The 27,592-nt window shown below is 35.4% G+C and overlaps 1 protein-coding gene across 1 annotated transcript in view; it reads right to left on the minus strand.

Annotated features, from left to right (window-relative positions):
• LOC126763581 (GTP-binding protein Rhes) overlaps nt 1-22,056 on the minus strand; it is a 118,595-nt gene extending 96,539 nt beyond the window's left edge. The window contains exon 1 of the mRNA XM_050481221.1: nt 21,162-22,056. The gene's annotated coding sequence lies outside the window, so the exon portion shown is untranslated. The remainder of the gene's footprint in view (nt 1-21,161) is intronic.
• Between the last annotated feature and the right edge of the window lie 5,536 nt (nt 22,057-27,592).

Raw genomic sequence — 27,592 nt, forward strand, 5'->3', positions numbered from 1 at the left:
TTTTCTCTTCAAAAAAATGGCCATGGCGCCACCCTCTAAAAACTTGAATGTACATATCTCCCAAGCTACTAAAGCTACCACAACCAGATTTGCTTAGCACAAATATTATAAGCACCCCTACCAACAGCGTGAAAATGGATGAAATCGGAACCGCGCTCATATCGCCATATAACAGTAATGTTAAAAACTACTACTCTAGTCAACCTCACTATCACAAAGTTGAAAACCGTAATACCACAAAAAAGTTGAAGTTTGACCACACTTCAACAGATTTTTTTTTAGCGCGTTCAGTTGATAACTATAATACCTATACTGATTTTCAAAACTGCAACGAAAATGCAGTTGAGTTAAAAAGTGAGTCCATGTTCTCACTAGATTCGTTCATTTTTATCTAATATAGAAAAAGGAGAATTAGTGATGAGTTTATAAGTTCAGATGTAAAAAGTTTTAATTTAAATTTATGCTTGACAGTTTCCAATATTGTTACTTCTATCAATTCAATAAGCCAAAGTCGTAAATATAACTTTCAGAGCAATTTATTAACACATGACAAGAGCGGTGAGAAGAGAGGTAGCAATAGTTTTCAGTGATTAATCCCATATATTTCAATATTTATCACCTAGAAATATGTATATCACCGAATGAGCATACAACTTCTATAATACGAGTAGCAATGTATTCTAAACCCACTATTTTTGGAATTCCGGCACATAGAGTTGTCTCTTCTACACCAGCATACCCATAGCTGCTGAAATAGCTCCCTGTCGGAATGAATCGACTTTTAGTTGCGAACATTTTTTTTTACATTTGTATAACTGCATATTTGCAAGCGTGTGTATATGTGAGTCCCCATGTGCAAGTAAATAAAGTGAGCATACTTTCTCATCCGAGCTGCAAATACTTTTGAAAAATACAAACCAATATTTGTGGACACATGCAAATTTACGAGAGTGTGTGCAGTTCAAATGCACTTCCTGATCAACTCTGATTGAAAGCCAGTGACTGAGCAATTGTGCTTTGTGACTTTGATTGACTTGTGATATAAATATCGAAACCGAGTGTACGCATTAGATGTCATGCAACTGTTTTGAATTCCATCTTAGTCGCTGATGGAGTATTTATTGTGTGATGTCTCTGAGCATTAGTTTTAGTTGCATTATATGTTAGAGTTGAAGGGGAAGCGAGACGCAGAGGTAATGCGCGCAAATTTTATAAAAGAACGCGGCGACTAACAGAAGGTTTCAAGACCGGAGCACATTGTTGTAGAACCCCCAGAGGTCATCTAGTAACTGATGCCCAGAGCACCCTGAAACTATGCTGAATGGCAGTGAAAGCATAACATCAGGAGATGGTGAACCCCATCGTCAATCGATAACGATGGAGCGGACGTTCCATTGCCTGATTATGAAGAAGTTCGAATAGCAATTACCCGTCTGAAAAACAAGGTGGGGACCTATGGATTGCCCGCGGAGCTATTAAAATATGGCGACAAAGAACTGATAAGGAGCTTGCATCAGCTTCTTTGTGGAATATGTATGGTCGGACGAAAGCATGCAAGACGATTGGAATTTAAGTCTGCTCTCCGAGTCGTTCCCTATCGTGCGAATTCTTCAATCTACTGCTGGAGAAAATAAATCGAGCTGCAGAGCTGAATAGATAAGGTACAATCTTCTATAAGATTTCTGGCGTATGCCGATGATATTGAAATCATTGACCTTAATATACGTGCCGTTACTTGTGTTTTCTCGAGACTGAATAAGGAAGCAGATGGGTCTGGTACTAAACGAGGGCAAGACGAAATATCTCCTGTCATCAAACAAACAGTCGTCGGAATCGCGACTAGGTTCCCACGTCACTCAGTAACAACAATGTCAGCCTCTAAATCCAACACAAAATAACTCTTGCCAACAGGCTACTTTGGACTGAGTATATGATTGAGAAGTAAAGTTCTCTCTCGATGACCAAAGACCAAATTCTATAAGTCACTCATCATCCCCGTCCTGCTTTATGGTGCAGAGGCATGGACGATGACAACATCTGGTGAGAGGGCTTTACGAGTTTTCTAGAGAAACGTTCTGCGGAAGATTTTTGGTCCTTTGCGTATTGGCAAAGGCGAATACCACAGTTGATGGAACAAAGGCCCATACGAGATATGCGACGACATTGACATAGTTCAGGGAATAAAGAGGCAGCGGCTGCGTCGGTTATACCGTCTGAATGAATGATAAAAACACGCCAGCTCTGAGAGAATTCGACTCAGCACCTGACTGCACTTGGAATCTCCAATTGTCGCCAAATAACGAAAAGGACAAACGAGCAGTGTTTTCGCCAATAAAGAAAAATAAAATATGAAAGTGTTTCTAAATATTTGATCATTAACGTGAACATTCTTTTTTTAGCTATTTTATATATTTATTAAATTTTGACATTGTGAGAATTTTATAGCACCCAAGTTCAAGCAATGAAATTCGGGAACTTTTACAGGACATGACAACATGGCGAAATATTTTGGCATTTACGAAATAAAAATATTTCTGAGACACACGTGTATCATTATTCTGAATACTACTGAAAATTTACCACATACTTGGGTTACCAAATTTACATATACACATAAGTACATCTATATCCAACCAAATATATAAACTCATAGTTATGTATTTGTAAATAATTTTTCTCTTTTTCATTCGCAAACGCTGATTGCTTTTTCATGAGATTCTTCATCATTTTACTATACATAAAACTACGGAAGAATTTTATGATGCTTGGTAGCGAAATATTTAAAAATTCATAAATTCATGCAAAAGGAGGGCAATCTGCCACCATAGTACACTTACAAATCATATATATAATTCAAGAATGTTGTTGTGAACTTTCAAATTACTTTTTTAACGTTGCATAATAATTTTCAGAACCATCAAACATATTTTTAAACTGATATAAATAAAATTATGTGAAAATAAATAGTAATACTTTATACAAAAATACTATCGTCGTAATATTTTTTCCAAGTAATTCGAAGCAAACATTTTTTGGAAAATTTGCCTAAAAAGCTATCAAAGTGCAAGGTTTCGACTCTATATTGCATTTGCGAATGGATAAATTAAGCGTGAACAAATTAACTTGTTCAAAACTGATCGCTTGCAATAACGGTCCCCCATTATATCGAATATAATATCTCAATAAAAGCATGTAAGACACGAGTAAACAAAACCATTTGATATATTTAGTAATTGCAATTTACAGGCAAAGACATACATAAAAAGATATTCTCCTATCATTTGATTTTACAGTGCTCAGGGGCGTATACGGAACTTTTTTTATTTAGAGGCAAGTGTTATATAAAATGTTAGCTGAAGTGAGCATGAAATGTTTAATTGACTGTTAACTGTTCAATTGTCATAAATAAATCCCCGTACTGAAACACAGTTAAATATAAAATTGTTCAAAAGACATTTAACTCCTGACTACAGTACCTATAACACAGATGTAACAAATATTATATTTCAATAAAACGCCTTTTATGAGCGGGTTTTTTATAATTATGATTGACAACACTTTTTAAGAACCAGTAGTAATCTGCGCTTATTTTGAGATCCACTACTCTTAGTTTCGCATAGAAAAAGCCTGCGAAGTTCTATTAGAAAACCACGGGAATATACATAAAATAACTATATTTACGGATAGCCAGGCGGCGCTACTGGCCTTGGCTTCACCTATGACAAATTCCAGCATAGTTCACAACTGCAAGAGAGCACTAAGCTCAATAAAAGACAAGCTCCAACTAAACTTGATTTGGGTTCCCGGCCACAGGAACATTTTCGGTAAGGAAAAAGCAGACGAGTTTGCAAAGGCAGGAGCTTTCCTCAACGAATCCTAGGCGGCGCTAATACCAAGCCCGCTCGGATCGATCAAAGGAGATCTCAATAGATACTTTCAGTGAAACCATCGAAAATTTGTACAGATAATTGAGGACATGGACTAACTTGACATTCATATTTCTTCCTAGAGTCTATAAGTTTGTCTGCATATTTTACACAATTTCTTCTTAATTTGATGCTTTATGATTACCTAGTAAACAACAAATCTTTTTCAAGCTTAAATTTTTGGAACAGTCATAACCTTAATAATATCTGTTTTTTTTCATTAATTGCCGTATTTGAGGACAATCATATATTAAGCCCTTAGCCTTCTCCACTTTAGATATTTGCTTTAAATGTAACTGAAATAATATCCTTCCTCGTTTACCATGACAGATTTAACATTGTTAATTTATTGACTTAGTAAATAACTGAGTTCAATTTGTGAAAACAACTTTGTAGATATTTTTTTTCTACAACTAATGTAATTCAAGTTCACTGTTAGACTGCATATGCTTCTATTGACATGTCAATTACTTTTGAAATGAATAAGGATATTTTCATTAAGAGAAAAAAGACATTTTATAGATTGTAAGTCTAGATATAGGAGGATGGATGGATGCTCATGACTTTCGGCTTTAGACCAAGTATCGTCTGGGTAGTCGTTTTCGAGGTAAAGTCAGAGAGTGAGACATCCCTTCCCAGGGTTGTACGCTGTGTTTGGAACCCGCCACGTAAAAGACACCATCAATTAAAAGTAGAGAACAGCTTTGGATGAGATTTCTGGCTACACTTGTAAGCGGTGTCTATCTTAATAAAGAAGAAGCTATCTCCATGTTTGATTTTTATTAAAACTCCTCATAATTTTCAGCATTCCGCATTTTCGATGAGGATGGTAACGACCACATGATGTTTGAAAGCGCGATGTTGTAATCTATCAAGCTGATAATTAATAAAAAAAGCTCAAAATATATATGTAGATAAGGATATACTCGTATCATAAAAAATCAAATTCAAACAACATACTTGAAAACATCAAAGCTTGTTAAAGTTTTGTTGTAACAAAAAATATGTTATTTATTCAATATAATAGGTTAATTAAAAATTTCGTAGGCTGACTCATAGATGACACCACTGGTACTAATTCCATATAATTTTTAGTCAGCCCTAACCTTCAAAAGATATTTGTATCTTTTTGACATCTGTCGAACTGTAGAAAATGCATAAAAAGGCATTTCCTGTGTTAATAAAGCATTGCTTTCAGCAAAAAACAACTTGTGGAAGACAAAGCTTGGCCTAAAGAACATTATTCGGACTTTGCACCAGGAAAACCATTCGCTGAAAAGTGGTTTGTTGAATTTACAAGAGGCGAAAGGAGCATCGAGAATGGTGAACGCAGAGTTCGCCTCGAAGTGGGTATTACCGACGAAAACATCAAAAAAGTTCGGAAACTAATTTTGAATGACCGTAAAGGGAAGTAATAGCTGACATTCTAAAGATATCAAAGGAATGTTTTGAAAATATTGTGAAATAATATTTGGGTATGCGAGAGCCCTATGCAAGGTGGGTGCCGCGCGTGCTTCTCATCCATCAAAAACAATAACGAATTTATAATTCTGAGCAATGTTTGAAGCTGCAATAAAACCCAAAATTCCTCTATATGTGAAAACTTTTATCGAAGCAAATTGGTTTCTATCTTAGTCCACAAACTTTTACGCCCACTAGTTAATGTGTTTCTAAGTGAAAATTGAAAATAATTTAAAAATTTAAAAGAAAGAAATATAAAAACATTAAATGGCCACAAAAATGGCCAATCGAATTTGTTAAAAATATGTATTTAATAAAGATCATTAAAGACTGGTCAGGAATCTCATAATAATGAATGCTTTTAACATTTGTATGAAACAGTGGATCATTATCAATCGTTCTACTTGCTTACATTTTGCAATTGCATTTAATAAAATTTCAAAAATTGTTTAAGTATTTGTCTGCTCTTCACTTTGCATGATGTTGTGATGATGGTTTTTAGTCGCCCTTTGGTTTTGCTACAATTTTCTCTTTTGTCAAATATCTAGTGACTATGTAGCAGTTCACACACAAATAAATCGCCTACACACATTCACAAACATACATAGTCACAAAGTATTGTATACCAGACACACGTGCTGGTACTTTGTTGGGCTGTCCCTCAAGATTCATTTTAAAAACAGGATGTTACTGCTACATTTGGGATCGTCTGCGCCGACGTTTGTGCTAATACATTTTGTATAGCTTAAGTTAGGGAACATCGTCAATTTATGTATGTTTTTTTCTGGGGGGAAGATTGTGTGCACAAAAGTTTGAACATAAAGCGGTATCCCATGTATCTTTCAATACCTTCGCATTGTAGATTTTATAATAGATTAAACAAGTACTACAACCGCCGCGTGGCGTGTATGACACAAGCAATACATGATTTTCGTCACACAACTCCCACCGGCGACAAAAATCTTGTTAACGTTAACAATAACATCCCAAACTTTTCGAAAGATATACTTGTTAGGTTTGTTGTTGGGTAACATGGCACACTATTGTGTCAGACATGAAAGTACTTTTAAATCTTTAAAGTCCAAATATAAATTAAATCATCATTGATTTCACTAAATTGTGTCTGATGACGTCAATTTATTGGACGAAAGCGATTTACTTTGTTTTTAAATGTGTTTCTTACTCTCCCTGCAGTGAAAAAGTTTGTTTTTGTAATTAAGTCATAAGACTATTAAAGTGCTTCGGCATTGCAGATCAAGTGATGCGTTCAAGTGCCTTAATATTTATCGACGTTGGGTGCTCAAACCTTATTCAGTTTTGGTGCATATAGACTTTACTGACCTTTTTGTGTGTCAGTGGTGCACTAAACAGTACTAAATAGTACTGACAAACTTTGCTCGCAGACTACACACAACGCTTCACCAGCTTGCTTTTAATCATCGATAAAAACTGCTTTTAATCGCAGATTATCTTTTGAAAGTTGTATTTTTGTTGTATGATTGCTAATTTAAATTTTATGAATGTATTCAAGAAAAAAACGCTATAGAAATTTTTTCCCTTAATAGTAGAGTGTCTCATTTGGAAGTACAATAGTTATTAGCCCGTTGTAAACGCATGCAAATGTTGACATTTGGTAATTTGTAATTCCATCACTGAAAGCTATTTAATATATCGTATGCACTATGAGATATCAGCTATTATCCAACTTTATTTATTCTCAAATGAAATCATTTACATATAATATTTTTAAATCTAGCAATTCATATTGTTTTATAATGTATGGAATATGGCTCTTAGCTAATATTTACTTGAACATCTACATAATTTCTAAAGTATTGCAACTCTTAGCGTCTGCAGCAAATAGCTGTTGTTATAATTCGTCACGTCTCCATCGAACAAATAATCTTATAAGTGTTCTTTTGTAGGAGTACAGGTCTAGTTGGAAAGTAGACATTCACAGATTTTTAACAAAACTTCAATTTCTTTACCCGTGATGAAAGCGCTTTAAGATATAAATATCTTCTTATAGATGTACCACAAATATATTTCTGTTTTATATATCTAACACCTACATCTGTTACAATTTTACTATTTGTAAAGGTATAAAAGTTCTAGTTGAGAATATCCTTATTTCAGCATAGTTAGAATAATCTGACTTTTCTTTTTGCTGGTGTCCATCTTAGACACGTGCTCAAACAATACTGACTTGAACAATCACAAAACTGTCTGAAAAGTTTTTTAGTGCGATTTTTTTCTTTATAAATATTATTAATATTACTGTGAGCAAAAAATAGTAAGACTTTTTCATTTTAAATTTCGCGCAAAAACCCATTCAACGAAACTTTTTTTTTAGGTTGATATGACTATTAGTCATATCTGTGCCAAATGTCACATCAAAATAGTCATTAGTGTTTAGTTGTTTTTCTGAAGTACATAAAGGCCATTCAGGCGTAAGGAAAGTGAAAGCGTGATTGGCTCCAAATTACCTATTTTTTTTTACCCAAGGTTATTTGTACAGTTTTCTTTGATTATCGAGGTGTGATGCGTCGTTTACGCGAAGCTATTTGTAAAAAGAAACCGAAATTATGGGCGGACAACTTTTTGTTTTTGCATCACGATAATGCACCGCCGCATACTGCATTGATCCTTTGTGAGTTTTTCGCCAAATCTTCCGCCAATATCGTGTCGCAACCACTGTATCCGCCTGACTTAGCTCCTTGTGATTTCTTGCATACTGCCGCTCCGGGGAATCCGTTTTGAGTTAATTTTAGGCATTAAACGTGAATCGCGTTGAGCAGTGAAGTCTATTCCGGAAATTTAATTTAACAACTCTTTCGAGAATTGGTAAAAACGTTGGCACAAGTGTATTAAGGAGGATTAATTTGAGGAAACGACATAGATTTTAAAGAATAAGTAAGTAACTTTAAAATTATTAACAAAGTTTTACTGTTTTTTGCTCACAGCAATAGATACTGTAACTTTGACAAAAATTAAGTCAACCTTCTTGCATAAAATTTGCTAATGTTACATAAATATATTTTACTTCTGCTGACTCCACTTTTTTGTTTTTTAATAAATTTTTTAAGCAATGAATATGACATAATACAGAGTCAAAATATTCGGTACGGTCAAATCATTTGACTTGTAGATGTCTATTAGAAACTTAAAGTAGGCTATTACACTTTTCCTTTCCTTATACAAGGTCTGTCGCAAAAGAAACAGAACTTTTTAAATATAACTATTTCTGGTGGCGCCACCAATTGATGGGTATATGAAATAAAAAGTTTGATCTCTTGTTGACATTTCGTAAAAATTTTAAGACAATTGGATAACTACAATCGATGTTATCGATAAAAAAGTGACAGCAGCTTTTGGTCATCGGTCGTAAAATGCATTTTGAACAAAGAGCAAATATTAAATTTTGTTTTAAACTTGGGAAAACGTTTACTGAAACATTTAAAATGATGAAAAAAGTTTATGGTGATCAGTGCCTATCCCGTAGTAATGTGCATGAGTGGTTTAAGCGATTCCAAGAAGGTCGTGAGGACCTCTGTGACGATCAGAGTCGGGCCGGCCAAAATCAGTGATTACCCAAATCAATATTGAAAAGTGCTATTGTGCAGGAATTTATTAAGAATGAGCCGAAATCTTCTCTGCGTTACATGGAAAAGACTCCATTCATCGCATTTTGATAGATAAATTGGGTCTACGGAAGGTGGTCGACGCGGGACCTGGCGCCTGTTGACGCTTGTCACTGATTTTTTGACAAAAAACTCCATATTAACCATTAATCACTCACCCTACTCACCTGATCTGGCACCCTGTGATTTTTACCTATTTGGAAAATTTCATTTGCCCATGAAAGGACACTGGTTTCAGAACATTTCAGCTATCCAAAAGGCGACGACCGATATTCTCAAGAGCATTTCGAATAATGACCTTAAACACTCATTTGAAGTGCTAATTGATCGGGCTAAAAATATTAATTTTTTGTTTTTTTTTTTAACAGTCCTGTTTCGTTTGCGACAGACCTTATATATACATATAGTGTTAATTTTTACTTAACCTTTATTCACCATTTTTTTAGAACAAAGTGTAGTAAAAGCACATACCTCGTTTTTTAGCTTCTGTTATTTATTAAAATTTAATAATGTGTGTAATGCACGGCTGGCCGAAACGTAGTACTCTTCTTACTTTTAATATACAACATACATAATTATACATATGGCGCACATAAATTTTCATCGCGATAGCAATTACTGCTCGAGGAACACACCTTTTACGCTTTTGATGGCAAAATGTCAGCGTTGTATACATATACAGTTACAACTTGACCCTTCTCCTCTGCTGCTACTAGTTTTTACAATCTACCCTTACCAAACTAGGTGCCATTTCCCAGCTTTTGTTATTTTGCATTAATCGTAGGTAAAAACAAGAAAAATCGTTAACTTCGGCTGCATCGAAGCTAATATACCCTTCACAGGTGCATTTCTTTTAGTAACTTTGTGTTTAAGTAAATCGAAAGCCGTAACCGGCCAGTGGTTTTCAACCAAAGGAAAACATTTTACTAGTTCTTTTTAGTCCGGTTGTTTGCTAGAAATATTAAGACTATTTAATAAGGAAAATGGATCTTTTAGACGTTTATGGTTAATTTTAAGAAGATTTTTCTGCGGAGATTTCATTATTTCTATGAACAATAACTTATATCAAATTTCGTGAAAATATATAGTCAAATGAGGAAGTTTACAGTGCAATCATTTGATTCCGATCATTCAGCGGCTATATGCTTTAGTAAGCCGATATGAACAATTTCTTCGTAGATTGCATTATTATCTTAGAAAATAACCTGTGCCAACTTTTGTGAAGATACTTTGTCAAACGTGAAAGTTTTCCATACAAGAACTTGATTCCGATTGTTCAGTTTAGGGTGTTACAAACTTCGTGGCAAACTTAATATACCCTGTTCAGGGTATAAAAGAATTCACTGATTACATTGCACTTTAGGTGAAGTGCGTCACACTTACTATAAAGTATTTCCTTTCAAGTTTTTCCGGCGAGAGGCAACAGTAATAATTAATTTAGGATAAAAATAAAAATAAAACAACAAAAGACTTGGTTTGAACAACTAATTGCTTTACGCGGGGGAAAATTTTTGAACTAGCATATCTATTTAACACAAATAATAGAAACATTGCAAATTTATTAGTTCATGTGTCTTTACCTATAGCTGCCATGGCTTAGTATCTATAAACCATTAAATACAGTAAGTGTTATTGTAAATATTATTATAAATAACAATTTTTATTAATTTAATGCGGCTCATTATGATTGCTTGTAGGCATGTTTGTTTGTTCAAGAAGTTTATGAAAATCCATTTTTTTCATGTTTCGATAGCTCAAAAAATCAACAACAAAATTAAATTTTCAGTTTCAGTGCCATGGCAACTATATTCATTTATATTATTCATATGGAAGTTGGTATTGCTAAGAGTCAAAATCGAGCCATTACCGTGCCCACAAAATGAAATCAAAAGTATACGAATTGCTAGAACTAACCTCCAAATAAATGTACAGAACTTAAACTCGGTGCAGTGGTTTAAGTTAAAGAGAGGCATCAGTGGTTTAAATAACCTTCAAAGTTTTATGTACATATCACGCAAAACACTAGAACTAAATCAAATGACAAGTCAGTTTAGCATCTCCTCGTACAGTGCTCAAATGGATGAACTCGGATAATGAAAACTATTACAACTCCGAAAACTCAATATATTATAAAATCGTTCTAGACCTTGGTCTAAACCTTAATATTATGATTTTCGTTTCACTGGTGAACCTCTTTCTCATATACTTAATATATTAAATTTAACCCTTTCTATTTTAATAAAAATATCAAGGATACGTAAGCGAATGTAATGAAACGAAGTGAGTCTATGACTTATAGCATAAGTTGATAAATTACCAAATATGATAATAATCCAAACACAAATTATAGTTAATATTCTTTCTTTTATATGTGCACTCTACTTTGACACTTTTTCGTTTAGTTTAATAAGAGATTTACAAATATATAGAAGCTCTCCTAAGTATCGTCACTGCTCTGACACCAACTGATTCAGTCATAACTCATTATTCCGCTCTAATAAAATAATAAACCTTAGTCATGGAAATATGAAGTCTGCAAGACTTGAAGCATCTACTTTTTGGTATTCTATGTACAAGGTTTTTCTGTAGATGACCAAATATTTAATTTATTTTATACACAAAGCTGCCGACATAGACAATTTTGTGGCAAATACTCAAGCACAAAGTAAACAAAATTAATGGTCTCCATAAAATTGTGCTAAAAGCAAAAAGCTAATTCTCCACAGCCGGTGTTGTGAGAGCAAGCAGAAGTGCTAGCCAACACTCTAACAAAATTATAAATATTTAAAATAAGCGTACAGTTGCTCTTTAAAATTGTACGGTTCTAATTAAGTTGTATAATTATTTTGGGAGAAAAACGTAATGCAATATAAAATGAGACATTTCTTTTTACAACAAAAAGCAAAATAAAACCGTCATCACTTTAAGAGATAGTTGGCTTAAATGAAACGTGTCTCCGTCTCTTGTTTCGTTCATTAAACATCATCATCGTTTTACCTGTTCCTAACAATGAGCAGAGCTGTCGAATGAAGAACTGAAAAAGATATATATTTTCAACCTTTGTTTGTATATTACTCAGTATTCTTCGTTTAAAAATTCAGATATTTGGCACCTGACCTCTATTAAAAAGAACTCTGTGAAAAGTTTTTGGCTTTGATACTCTCCTTTAGCAAAGAGGTTTATTACTAAAATCTAGTGCACTATAGTTATTCTTCTAGTATGTTATAGTTATGCCACCAGTTAATACCTAAAGCATATATTGTCAATATGCCAAGTACTGCGCTAAAGTAAAGTATACGCAGTGGTTCCAGTCAAGAAGGCTCGTAGCGACATGATATCGTCAACTAGAAGGTAGGTAAAATTAATCGGCTGACAACTGAAGCAAAATACTACTAATGCACTAGAAGCCAGTGTTATAGCCTTGACAGACGGCAGCGTTAATCCGGATTAACTGCGCACTTAATCAGATCCAAATTTGTAGGTGACAGACGGCAGCTATGCGAGTTTGAAACTCTCATAAACAGCTCATTGTCCTTTTTATAATATTTTCAATGAAAATTGATAGAAGATAAACATTACGGTTGTTAGCCGACCAATTTTTACCAAATCATTTTTTATTACAAAAAAATATCAACACATTATTTTTAAAACTGCATCATAACATAGAAGTTTTATTGATATTATATTGAGAATTTGATAAACAGCTGTCAGGGTTGCTGTATTTCATTCACAATAGATGAAAATTGGCCATTTTTAACAATGTTGCCAACGAAAATCTCACAAACTCCCTAAAATTTTGAGAGTTATTTTTGGATTCAGCAACGGAGTTAGCTGCGGTAACTCCTGAATTAATCCCGAAAAATGCAATTAATCTGGTTTAACGCTGCCGTCTGTCAATGCTATTAGCCTATCGGAGATTATACACTTTTTATATGTACAAATGTATATATAATACTTATTTACATAAATAAATTGCTCTCGTCTTCACCTCAAGCGTTGAACGGATGCAAAAGCATACTAAAAGATTATGTTTAATCGTGGGATAAAGGTTGCGCATTTTTCAACGAGGATGTAGGTAAACCCAAACTGCTTTATACGAAGCACTCACATGGGTGAGTGCAGACATACAAATGTGTTTGTGTGGAAATATTTGACACTTTTCCCTTACTTATGGCCTTAAGAATTATGAAGAAAAGTGCTACGGATAATATACATTATAACTTTTTACAACACATGTGTTTCAAATATTTTGCTTTCATTGAATTAAAACATCATTTAAATAAAATAATATAGGGGAAAGTTCTGTCTAGCATTTCTATTATTTGTGACATACTTATATGACTTCAAAATTATATTTTTACAAAAGAAATAAAAAGAAAATTTATTTAGTGAAAACAAAATTCTTTGGCTTTAAACCTTAGCTGAAGGAGACATGTGTAAGTACGGGTAGGTTTGTACTTGTGCAAAAACTCTGAAACACAAGCCCAAGCTTCACACTAACTGCTCTCCACGAGTATTTATTTTAATAAATTACCTTTTTCGAAAAGCTGACAGTTCAGTTGACACGTTTCCTCAACTTGTAAATAATTGCTGTGCGAACAAGTAACATTTTAAGAACGCGCGGAACGCATAAGTCCTACAAGAGTAGTACTTACATACTTGTTGTTATGTGCCGCAACGCAGTGACTTGATAAGTGATGAGGGAGCGTGTCAGAATTTTAACAATTTCTTCAAAATGAAAAATTTTGAAGATTGTGCAAATACTTTCCGAACGTTAGGGCAAACGTAATACAAGTACACTTCGCGACACCTACTCACTTCATTCTTCCCATATGTAAAGTAGAACAAGGAAATAAAACAATGATTTGACTGCAAATGCCATAGAAGCATTTAGTGCATATAAGTAAGAAAATATAAGTAAGGCATTTTCGGTATTTTAATATGTGTTAGTGACCACGTGTGTACATGAATTGTGAGCCGACCACCATTTGGGTGTACAGTCAAACACAAGTTCTCTCTTTCCTAGAACTTGTTTCTAGTTTCAATGTATTTATTGTGATGTTTAGAATGACTGGCCGAACTGGGATGAGCGGATCAGGTTTTCAGTTAATAAGATACTTATGGCACCAATATAGCAGTTTTAAACGTAAAGTGGACGAAATTGACATTTTGTCACACATCAGTGCTAATAGGATTATAACTATTTCCTTCCAGAGTAATTTTTATAGCTCTAGTCAATTTTTTCTTCCACAAAGCCGGAAATTTCTAGCGGATCGCTTCACGTAAATTGCACATAACTTCTAGGTAATATTCTTTATTGACCGTATGAACTTTTATCATGAACTCGTTTTGAACGATGACCTTGCAATCGAAAAGAACTGTAAGCATTCGGTCTTCATCATTCACAACTGACCATTCTTGACCCTCTGAAAATATTTTGTACCACCGATAAACGTTGATTAGACAAAGTAGCTCCACCATATTCCACAGCCAACATTTGATTGCGGGCCTGTACTTAATTTTGTTATTCATACAAAAATTTTATACAGGCTCTTTGATCCATTACTGTCATGAATTAACTGAGCATGCAAAATGGCCGACCTTGTCAGCATAAGTATGGGATATAAGTACCAACATAACGCAACAAAACAATCAAAATTTAATTGAATACCTCTTAAACTGGCCACGACGCTTCTAAAACAACCAGAAGAAAACTTTACAGTCATCTATAAGATCTATAAAATGTACATATTGTCTGGTTGTCGCGCTGAGTCGATTTAACTATGTGCGTCTGTCTATATATCGATTTGAAATTTAGCATACATGCTTTCTCAATCAAGTAGTTGCATATTTGTCAAGTCTCCGATATCGATCTACTATAGCATGTAGCTGCTTTACCAACCTAAACTATCGGAGGTTATATGCAAAACTTTTTATTTGGCATGGACATGTTCTTCATGAAATTTGGAACGTATTATTGTTAAAGACAATTCTACAATCTTCCACTATGACACGAGGCTTAAGACCGGAGCATACTCTTGTCGGATCCAAAGTGGTAACTGGCTGATGTTCAGAGAATACTGAAGTTATGGAGAGAATACTTCTACAGCCTGCTGAACGGCAGTGAAAGTGTAACATCTGGGGATGGATTCGCCAATCGATGTCGATGATATTCAATTGACCGACTATGACGAGATTTGAATATCAATTACCCGCCTGAAGAACAACAAAGCGCCAGATGGCGATGGATTACCGGCTGAGCTATTCAAATATAGCGGCACAAAACTGGCATGATGCATGCATAAGCTTCCTTGCAAGAGATGGTCCGATGAAAGCATGACGAGATGTGAATATCAATGCGATAGGACTTCTCTTTTGAGGTCTTACCAAAGCGTCAACAAACTGATTACCTTATCAGTGTGTCTTTAGACCTGAAAAACCAAAAATTTCACCATACTACAAATATTGTAAAAGGCCCGTAAAAACAGGATCGACACCAAAGCGAACTGCACCTACAAGTATGCTGCTATGTCTGAAATTGGGAAATTGGTATCCCCTTATAGCCTTTACGGCTGCGCGGTTCAATAAAAAGCGAGCTTTCACTTTCATTTATTATAATTCATAATTGCGTGCGATATATTATAATTATTTTATTTCTAAGTATTGTTTCTTTTGTGTGATTCTCTAGCACAGGTTGCAACGTTAATTAGAACCAGCTTGCACGGGCAGGCAATCTTAATTAGTTACCTCTACTTAGTTATCCCAACTAAGCCCAAGTGTCCCTTATTTACCCATATTGTGATAGCAGGTAATCCTGACAGAAAAGGTTTGTTTGTTGCTAAACAACAAACACAACCCTAATTTCATTACACTCACATACCTTTTAACTTTCGACTAATCAACAAAAATTATAATTTAAATGATTTTCATTAAAAGTTTGGCCAACTGAAATGTATTTGCCAGATGTTTTGTTTGCTTACATGCTTATTTACACAGCGACCCATTGTGACACATAAATTTTTATTTTCCAAATTTCGTAAGCGTTTATTATTTCTAGCACTCTCTAAACTACAAAACTGTATGCAAAGGGCAAATAAATGATTCCATTAAATCGTAAGTTTCCAATTGAAAATTTTTTGTTAATGTGACTTTTGCAAAAATATTAATTTTTTGCTGCAATGAACAGGTATTATACAATTATTTTGACAAAATCTTGAATATTTACTTCTATTGTTAATCCTTTTATGTGTATTTATCACTTATCTTGTTATTTTAATTTGTAAACATTTTTTATTGAACTCTTCTAGCTTCTTGGTGTATATTTTTATCAAAAACGTTTTACCTTTAATACCGTGCAGCCTTGCCTAAAAACCTGCAGAAGAACTTTTGTGTTAATAATGTAAGCATAATTCCATTTACAGAAGAAATGTCAAAATCATACAAATATATGTATTTAGTAAATTGGAGTCCCTGCTGACTACACACACAATCAGGTAGTGTTTTTATTGTATTTCTGTCCTGTTTATGTTGCGAACAGCCACTTGAATAGTTGTAAGAATTTCCGTTGAGTTCAACAGAAATGTCATCGCGGACGGCGCTTGCTGCTAAAGAATTCTGTCGATGAGTGGTTTTTATTGCCAATACAAATAGCTGACCTGTATTTTTTAACTTTTGCCATTTGTGTGCCAATTCACATTGGTATGCTAGAAATGATACTTTTATGTCTAATAACATTTAAGGTGGCGGAGCGTCACTCGACCAAGACGAGGTGAAAACAGCTCTAAGGTTGCTTAAGTTGAACAAAGCCACTGGGTTCGACGGATTACCGGTTGAGTTGTTTAAAGCCGGCGACAAAGAGCATGTTCCAGCTGCTAAGCATGATTTTGTCGGCTGAAAACATGCCCAATGATTGGAATATGAGCGTACTCTGCCCTGCCTACATGAAGGCAGGTTCCACAGTCTATACCAATTATCGCGAGTTCAGCCTTCTTAAAATTGTATACAAAGCTCTTTCGGCATAGTGTAAAAGGCTTAAGCAAATACATATACCATAGACCAAATTTTCACAATATGTTGAATCATGGAGAAGACCGTAGAAAAACAGTTGGACATCCATTTTGTTAATTTTAACACCGCTTTCGACAGCATGAACAGAAGCTGGTTATTTAACGTCGCATCTTAATTTGGTATGTCAGTAAAATTTACCCCATTAAGCACAAAGACGTTCAGCATAACCATCGGCTTTGTAAAATTGGAAAGAACCTCGTATAGAACCTTCAATAACATACAAGGTTTTAGACGTAGTGATTCCAACTGGTGCGTTTTCTTCAATATAATGTGAAACAAGAAAAAAACGTTAACTTCGGCTGCCCCGAAGCTAATATACCCTTCACAGGTGCATTTCTTTTAGTAACTATGTGTTCAGTTTGTATGGAAGCTATATGCTATAGTAATCCGATCTGAACAAATTTTTCGGAGATTACATTGTTGGCTTAGAAAATAATCTATACCAAATTTGGTGAAGATACATTGTCAAATGTGAAAGTTTTCCATACAAGAACTTGATTCCGATCGTTCAGTTTATATGGCAGCTATCGGTTATAGTGGTCCGATATCGGCAGTTCTGACAAATGAGCAGCCTCTTGAAGAGAAAATTACGTTTGCAAAATTTCAAAGCGATATCTTAAAAACTGACGGACTAGTTCGTATATATACAGACGGACGGACGGACGGACGGACGGACAGACAGACAGACAGACAGACGGACATGGTTAAATCGACTCAGCTCAACATACTGATCATTTATATATATACTTTATAGGGTCTCCGACGCTTCTTTCTGGGTGTTACAAACATCGTGATAAACTTAATATACCCTGTTCAGGGTATAAAAAGTGATACTTGCTGGTAGTTTGAACCGCATTGGCACTGTCTACCCTAATGGTGCAATGCTGCAGATGATACTGACATCATACGCCTTAACAAAAGCGCCATCATCTCAGCCTTTTCTGGCCTTCAAAAAGAAGCAAAAGAAGTTGGTATTATGGTAAACTGGATAGGACAAAGTACCTGGAGACCGCACACAAAGATTCCTCGCATCTTGGAAACTACATAAACGTTGGCAGCTATACATTTTCCTGGAGATCAAGTGCGGAGTAACTCTTGCCAACAGGTGCTGCTATTGTATCGGTAGGCAATTGAAAAGCAGATCCCAGATTCTACGAACAAAATTTACGCTTTCGATGAAGAACTAAGATGAGAAAGCATTTGGGTACGAAGGAAATATATGTATGTATGTGTTATTTGAGTATAAGCTACATCGACAACACCACCTCTTCGTCGATTTCAAAGCTGCTTTCGATAGCACGAAAAGGAGCTGCCTTTATGCCGCGATGTGTGAATTTGGTATCCCCGCAAAACTGATACGGCTGTGTAAACTAACGTTGAGTAACACCAAAAGTTCCGTCAGGATCGGGAAGGACCTCTCCGAGAAGTTCGATACCAAGCGAAGTTTCCCCAAGACAAGGCGACTCCCTATCCTGCGACTTCTTCAACCTGCTTCTGGAGAAAATAGTTCGAGCTGCAGAACTAAACAGAGAAGGTACCATCTTCTATAAGAGTGTACAGCTGCTGGCGTATGCCGATGATATTGATATCATCGGTCTTAACACCCGCGCCGTAGTTCTGCTTTCTCCAGGCTGGACAAGGAACCACAGAAAATGGGTCTGGCAGTGAACGAGGGCAAGACGAAATATCTCCTGTCATCAAACAAACAGTCGTCGCACTCGCGACTTGGCTCTCACGTCACTGTTGACAGTCATAACTTTGAAGTCGTAGATAATTTCGTCTATCTTGGAACCAGCGTAAACACCACCAACAATGTCAGCCTGGAAATCCAACGCAGGATTGCTCTTGCCAACAGGTGCTACTTCGGACTGAGTAGGCAATTGAAAAGTAAAGTCCTCTCTCGACGAACAAAAGCTAAACTCTATAAGTCGCTCGTAATTCCCGTCCTGCTGTATGGTGCAGAGGCTGGGGCGATGACAACAACCGATGAGTCGACGTTACGAGTTTTTGAGAGAAAAATTCTGCGAAAGATTTATGGTCCTTTGCGCATTGGCCACAGCGAATATCACATTCGATGGAACGATGAGCTATACGAGATATACGATGACATCGACATAGTTCAGCGAATTAAAAGACAGCGGCTACGCTGGCTAGGTCATGTTGTCCGGATGGACGAAAACACTCCAGCTCTGAAAATATTCGACGCAGTACCCGCCGGGGGAAGCAGAGGAAGAGGAAGACCTCCACTCCATTGGAAGGACCAAGTGGAGAAGGACCTGACTTCGCTTGGAATATCCAATTGGCGCCACGTAGCGAAAAGAAGAAACGACTGGCGCGCTGTTGTTAACTCGGCTATAATCGCGTAAGCGGTGTCTACGCCAATTGAGAAGAAGAAGAAGAATCTACAAATTTTTTAGTAGACGCGGCTTCATCTTTCAATGGAATTCATGTACTATATATCAATCAGTCTGAATATAAGATATATAAAAACAAATTGGTTGAGAAACGATTATATTGGTTTTCTGTGCGGTTGACTTACTCAAATTGGAATCAAAACAATTCCATGAAATAGAGACTGTTCTCCTTCCAATTAAATATACTAAAATGTGCGTCAACTGTGCAATAGAATATTTGGGAAATAATGTTAATAATCGTGGCTCTTTTTATATTACTCGTATGACTATTTACGAATGTCTCTATACTCTGAACAGGCTGTACGAGTATTAAGTTTGCCACTATCTTTGTAACAGTATATAACTGTCATACAAACTGACCGGTCAAAATCAGTAGTAGTAATCTTTTTGTATTTTTAAAAACTATTATAACTTTCATAAAATAAATCTCTCGACTCTCGTACACAAGCTTGTTCTTCTAGACTTTCAACGAAGATTTATTCAATGGGTATCTTCTTATGTTTATAATAGAGTAACAACGAGTGATATTTGAGGTTACACTTTCAGATTCAATTAATGTCACTTCAGCTGTTCTTGTTATTTATTAACGATATCTTTGCTGTAATAGAATTCTTAAATACTTTATTATATACCTACGACATAAAGCTTTTTAAATTATATACTTTAATTGATGAAAGGTGTCTGTTGCGAACAGACATAAACAATTTGGTTGCTTGGTATGATAGAAATGATTTGCCATTGAATCTCCAAAAATGTGAGATGATGTGCTTTTCTCGTAGATCTGGGTTTCCCTCTTCTTATGTTTAATAAGGATATATAATAAAAAAAATATTTACTAGTGCTTGTTTTTAACTTTTTTTCATTTGGGGGTTACTATGAACCCTAAGCTTAATTCTAGTCTTCATATTGCCACCATAGTTTGGAAGGCAAAAGGTATTCTCAATTTTGTTAAACATTTTTCTAATGAATTTAGAGATTCGTATGTTCCTAAACCTCTTTTTAGAACATTAGTTAGACCTATATTGGAATATTCTATTGTATGGAACGTTAGTTACCAAGTCCATTGTGACCAGTTAGAGTCGGTTCAAAAACAATTTTTAATTTTCCCTTTAGGGCATTTTCAATGGGATTCTGGATGGAGTCTTCTTCCATACACTAGCCGTTTAAAACTTATTAATCTACCTACATTTCCTATCCCTAGAGAAATGCGAGGTGCTATATTCTTAGCAAAAAATGGAACAATTTGTAGTTCTTTTCTCCTGTCTGAAGTTAAAGTCAATATCCCGGTTCGCTTTTCGAGGCTGTTTAGACCCTTTATGTTAAAATCGTGTAGATAGAATTTTGAACTTAAGGAACTTTTCCGTCGTATATGTCATGATTTTAGTTCTCATTCCTGTACATTTGATTTATCAGACTCACTTTTCGATAAGACTATATTGCTTTCACTCAATAAATAAAATCGTAACAATTGGTTGTAACGAATTTTAGATTTTAGCTGTTGAACTTTTTGTTTTTGTAGCTGAGAAGCTTTTATCTTTATATATTTTATTTTATAATAACAATAATAATTCTTAATAAGTAGTTATATGTTTATATAATATTACCATGAAAACAGAATATTAAGAAACTTCGACGGAAACTTTATCACTTACTAAATTATCGGATTAGATGCACTGCATATATAGGATTAAGAACTCGGCTTCATTTTCATATGAGAATTGGAAATCCTCACTTAAAATAATATTCATATTTTTATCAAACTTTTAAGAAGTAGTTGTGGATTTTGAATGGTTATACCCAGAGCTGATGCATAAAATTTTAAGAAAAACTGTAAAACTTTATTACAATAATTATGCTTTTTGGAAATATTTTCCACTTTTCAACTGCCACTTGCCGCGATTCTCACTGGTTTAATAGCACAATAGTGAGGCGGGTGTCGACATATCGACACACTTCACCCCCACACGTCGATTTTCTGCGCACGACACTTAAGTATTTCTACTATTTACTTAATTTCGTCGTTTTGCCACTCATCAAAATCGTATTCACACTTTAGGAGTGGCAGCCGCAGCACCTTTCTGTTGCACACATCACTGCTTGCCACCCGCTCACACTCGACACTTGATTGCTATGCAACATGTACACTTACATATACATATATATATGTATGTGTATATGAGCTTATCACACTTTACCGTTATAGTAAGCGCATACACGCTAACGACGACAACAGTTGTGAAGACGGAAGCGCGGCAACTTAAAATCCCATGCTTATACTTATACACTTGACTTACTCGGCATACACACACACTCAAAAATTTTTCCGCTTTTATTTTGTATCACACATTTGCTCTTCTTCTTATTATTTCTTCACTCTTCAATTTTGCTTTTTTCTACACTCACTTCAATTATTCACTTTCATCAATTTTGTTTTGTTCTCTCACTTCTGCGGATAATAAAATTAATCATTAGAGCACATAACCGTATTTCAATTTACCGTTAACTTTCTAAGTTGCACGTGCATTCCGCGTTCAATGTTCCTTTCACCACAACGGCCGAGAGTGGAATGCTTCATTAAATTTAGAGTTGAAAACCTGCAGGAGCAACAGGACACACGAAACTTATTATAACAGTATTTTACAGTGAAGCTCTCTCGGTACTCCCATGCTGTTATCCTTAACAGAGCGCAAAGGTGAATTGAGTAAACCTGCAAATCACGTACACACTGAAATTTCTGTATTCACCACTTTTCGGAATTTATGAATGAATGCGGTTTAAAAGTCCCATTCACACACAATCAACTACAATCACCGAAGTATGCAAACATATGTGTGCGTGATAAAGTATACTTTCCTGTGTCATGCTTAAAAATACTCCTAAGACTGTGTTCAAACAAGGGCATAACTCATCTGTGAAAATATTTGTATATTCTAGTTTATAATACACTTCAGTGGAGGAGGAGTTAAAGAAGTGGTATATGCAGAAGATATAGTGTTAATTGTTTCAGGGCTGTTTCCATCCATAATCAGTGAGATTATGGAAAGAGCCTTACGAAGGTAGCACCTTCGGGTCGCAAGTAAAGGACTAGATGTTAACCCTAGTAACACGGAGCTGATGATAGGCATTAATAAAATGGTTAATGGTGGAACTACAATTTCAATGTCGCCCTAAACAAAATACCTGGGGGTCAAGATAGGTACCAGAGAGCTGCAACGAGTATGATTAAATCAGAACAAACATTCGTGCCAAAAATACAATCAAATCAATTCAGTTCAGCATAGACAACATTGTTGATCAATTCGAGTACCCGCCAGCGTCAACTGATTTGATGCAGCACGAACAATCTGTTCTTCGGCAATCACGATCGAATAAACGGTATGGCTGGCTTCGGTTCAAAACGTATCATGTCCGTACAACGATTGTTTGAATCGACGTGAAATTGCGGGTAAACTACGAGTAAGTCTACGAGTAACTCAACTAGTACAGCAAACAACAACAATTTTTTACTGGATTGATTTGAATCATGTGTGGCAAAAATGTATCAGCTTTGAAAATGTGCGCATGTAACAAATTTTCGATCCGTAAACAATGGAAATTCCACGTACGTACCATATTGGGTTCGCAAACCGAATACTCCGTGATTATGAGATACATAAAAATAATAAACAATAACTAAATTATCGCAAACGGGAACTCCGCAGTGGGGCATATTGTCACCACTTTTATGATCACTTGTATCAAATGATCTTTAGGAAAAAATTTAAAAGAAAAGTACTCTAAATGATAACCTATTTTAACGATATAGCAATACATGTGACGAGGAAATTCCTAGATACAATCAGTTATGTGATGGAGAGCGCGCTTGGGGTCATAAACCGATGGACGATATCGGCCAACCTAGAGGTAAAAGCTGATAAGACGGATATGGTAGTATTTAGAAGGAGGATGGAAACTTTCGAGACTTAATGGAGTTGAATTGACAATTAAGGAGCATACCGAGTCCCCGGGAGTACTTTTGGACAGCAAGCTGATGGGGAAACTCAATGTGAAGGAGAGAGTGAAAAAGACCAGTGATGTCCTGTAAGATAATGTTAGGATATATTTGGGACTTATAACTTGGCTTCATGCATTAGTATTGCGGTAGTCAAGTCAATCTTACTTTATGATGCTCTGGCGTGCTGAACTGCTATGAACATAATTTCAAAGAGGAAACCGATAGAACGGGTACAGAGACTCGCTATTCTCTGCACATTTGAAGTGCTAAAAATCACTTCAACAGCGGCAATAGAAAGGTTTCTCAACTAACCACCAATCGACATTGCTGTAGTAAGCTCTGCGGCAAAATCAGTAGCATAAGGATCTTCGGGCATAGCTCAATATTCGGGGGACTGTGATTAAATTAAACCACTTACTAATGCGCTTTATTTGGGGCCGAATATTCAAGTCACACTAAAGGAAGATGCAACACACGAGCGGAACTTACAACATCTACACAGATGGATTCAAAATGACCAATGGAATGGGAGCCAGAATCTATTGCTCGGAGCTGGATCTCAGGGTACCTTTCAAGCTTCCGGTTTTCTGCAGTATCTTAAAGGCGTAAGTAGTTGCAGCTGAAAAAGCTAACAGTGCAGGAAATAACACAAAAAGGAGAAATATATAGTATGCGTCGATAGTCACACAGCAATTAAGGCTATAATCTCACGTCACATTACGTTGGAGAATGTACTTAAAAGTTGGGAAGTAGTAGTTGTAGCGGCTGCCGGAAAGCGGCTGCATATAAGTATACTGGGTTCCAGGCTACAAAGAAGTTCCGGGAGACGAAGCAGCTGGTGAGAAAAGTACCATCCGTCTGCCTACCGAACAAAGAAAATACGGAAGTCACTAAGAACGATATGAAATTAAATTTACGAAAGAGTTGACAGGCGAATCATGGCGAGATGGAATGCCTTACGATCTTGGATTGCCAAATTCAAGTGTAAGAGACTTTTAGGAACAATCGCTTGCTTCTTACTCATACGATCTGTTGGTCTTTCGACTTCGCAACTTGCTGCCATCACATGTAGAAAGTGCAGGTAAATTAATATGAGAGAGACGCTCCGCTATGCCTTTGTCCAGCACTATCTAGAACTCGACTCAAGTATCTGGGAGCTTCGGATTTCAAACCGCTGGATGAAGTATCAAAAGTAGACATTAAGCCACTCTTAAAGGTCGCAAAAAACTTTGACGTCCTGTGTGAAAAATTCTTCACCTAAAATTAAACTGAACCTCCATTTGGCATTACTAATTCCAGTAGGTCAATGCATGGTGTGATAGCCGGCTAATATTACCTAATTTAACCTAATTTTCGCCCGATTTTGTGTTTTCCTGAAAAAAAATTAATTTTACCACTTAGCGCATGCATTTATCTGTAACTAAACACAACGGCAATCATTAAAAGATTTTAAAGATAAACGAGGAACTTTCTTTTCTTTCCCGTCACTCCGTTTACAATAAATTGCATCATGGCTGCAATAAAAGTTGGCTTCTCTAATCGCAGTCGAATGTGAAAATAGACGAAATAAGATTACAATCACGCCTACTTCCCGTAGAACACAGCTCTAAATACCATATGATTCTTTTACTTTCCAGTATTTAAATCAGGTACCAATAAAAGTATCGAGATAAAACTTTGTATGACTAGTGCCTCTTAGATGTGCCATCTTATGACCAAAGATTGTACAAATCGGACCAAAACTGTTCTATTGCTACAGTTGCTATTACGAACTGTTTATGGAAGATATTGGCCAATTTGTGAAATTTATTATAGAAATTCGTAGATAATCGTTTTTTGATAATATTATGCCAGTAGGTAAAAGTGATATTTTCTATAGACCCAGCAAAAAGTTTTTTGAACTTTTGGCTAACTTTACATCGCATATATTGGCAGATATGTGCATCGTTTTGCTAAAAAAAAATAGCATCGGAAGAAAGCTTCCTAAATACTTCATATAACTTCGACTTCGGCGATCAAAGAATGTTGATTCCTTCCGCAACATTTTTTAAAAATATTTCTAAAAGCCCTTTCTTACTTATAAGAAATTATCTTTAATACCTATACATATATCTGCATACCATAAATTTACGATTGCAGCTAAGTAAATGCGATTGCATTATATTTTATTTAATGAGTCTAACGGCACCTGATTTACGGCATACTAAAGACAATCAGGACACAAAGGCGAGCCATTGATTATGTCCGCATCTATTAATGAAATATATTACCGCAGCATAAAATACATTTACTTTTAATGCCTACGTGCGCAAACAACACTTAAGCAAAACGTACGACAGCTGAACACGCATACATACAGACTTACTTATGAAAATACATATTTGATTTTCATTATAACCTTATAGGGTTTCGCATTAAGAGGAGAAGCCAATATTATTGTACTGTAGAAAGCAGACAAATTTATAATATAATATGTTATGTACATATATACACAATTGTTTGGGTAATCGTGCCACACAAATGGCTCATATTCATAAGCATTTGCTGTTTCAGTTTGAGAGTGTGAATTAAAACATAATGCAAAAGTGTCTACAGCAAACTCAAAAGCGTCATTTTAGTAAATTGACATTAGGCGACGTGTGCTTAAGCACTCAGCTATACGCCAAAGTAACAAAATGTGACAAATCCACAAAGCTTTATATTAAACATAAACATGAAAATACTCGTTTAAGTCCCCTAGTTGTCCCAGGCTCCTAGTATTTAAATGTTTATGACGAACGGATATAAAATTGCAGTTTTCCGATAAATATAGCCAACCCAGTAAAAGAGAATAAGGTTAAAGGGGTTAATAATATACTATAATAATTTTGTTTCAATCCCTCCCATTTTTTTGCTGTAGCTATATATTCCTTTCTGACCTCATATACATACGTTATAGTTATAGTTATACGGCTGTATAACTATTGCATTCGACTAACTTACGCCATACATACACTTATTACAGCGTATCCATTACAGATCATGACATATTAAAAATGACCAAAACGACACTTAGAAATCATATCATCGTTATTGGAAAACCCGGTATTCACAAAAGCGTGATAGACGAGCAAAATAAATGCGCCTTAAGCAACGGTAATGCGCATTGAAATTTTATGGTGACAGACGGCAGACTTGTGCATTTAGACAGCTGATAGTGAAATTTGTTTATTTATTTAAAAAAAAGTGAAATAAAAGTGTGCGGAAAAGTTAAGAATATTGGAAAAATGGATAGCAAATGAATTCTGCCTTGTTTATTTTCTGCCATCTAAAAATATTAAAATTTGTTTTTGTTAATATACTTGCACATAATTTAATTAGCAATATAAAAACTGTTTACCTCTGAATCTGTCAACACAAACGAGGCGGCAGATTTCAAGCGACATCTGTCAAACAATAGCAGAAATCGGCCATTTCTGGGCAGTGTTGCACAGAGTGTTGCACAAATTTTGTAAATTCAGCTAAATGCACGGAATTCTTGTGCATTACAAACTTGCATTAACATGGGTCAAATGCGCAAGTAAATGTAAATTAAGCCCGCTAATGCATATTGGCGCTGTCGTCTATCAGGGCTATAAGACTTTTTCCTATATTAAGTAATAATTCCTTTCATTGTAGGTGATGTTTTTGTTTTCTAAGAAAATATATTTTTTGATGTCACAAGAGAGCTTTACTTGTAATTTTTCTTATTCACATATTCCTGTTTAGTGGCTCTAGTATATTTGTAATTTGATATGAGTGCACATGTTTTGATGAACCAGTTGATGGACCAGTGCTGTTGGAAATCGAAGACTAATATCATACAATATTGGCAGATTTCTAAGGAATTTCGGCTGGAGGCCAGGATCTCCCCTTTTTGTAAAGCGATTTAAATATGGGGCTGCTTCTTAACAAAGGGTTTCTTTCGATTGCTTTTTGATAGATACATAGTTCTAAATGAAACACTAACCTCATCATATTGTCAAGGGATGGCATATATTATACCTAGTTTTGTCAATACTTTTTAATTGTTTCTTTAAATGTAGCTCAAACATGCATTTCAATAAGATT

The sequence above is a fragment of the Bactrocera neohumeralis genome, chromosome 6 (genome assembly GCF_024586455.1).
Source record: "Bactrocera neohumeralis isolate Rockhampton chromosome 6, APGP_CSIRO_Bneo_wtdbg2-racon-allhic-juicebox.fasta_v2, whole genome shotgun sequence".
In the NCBI taxonomy this organism is placed as follows: Eukaryota; Metazoa; Arthropoda; class Insecta; order Diptera; family Tephritidae; genus Bactrocera; species Bactrocera neohumeralis.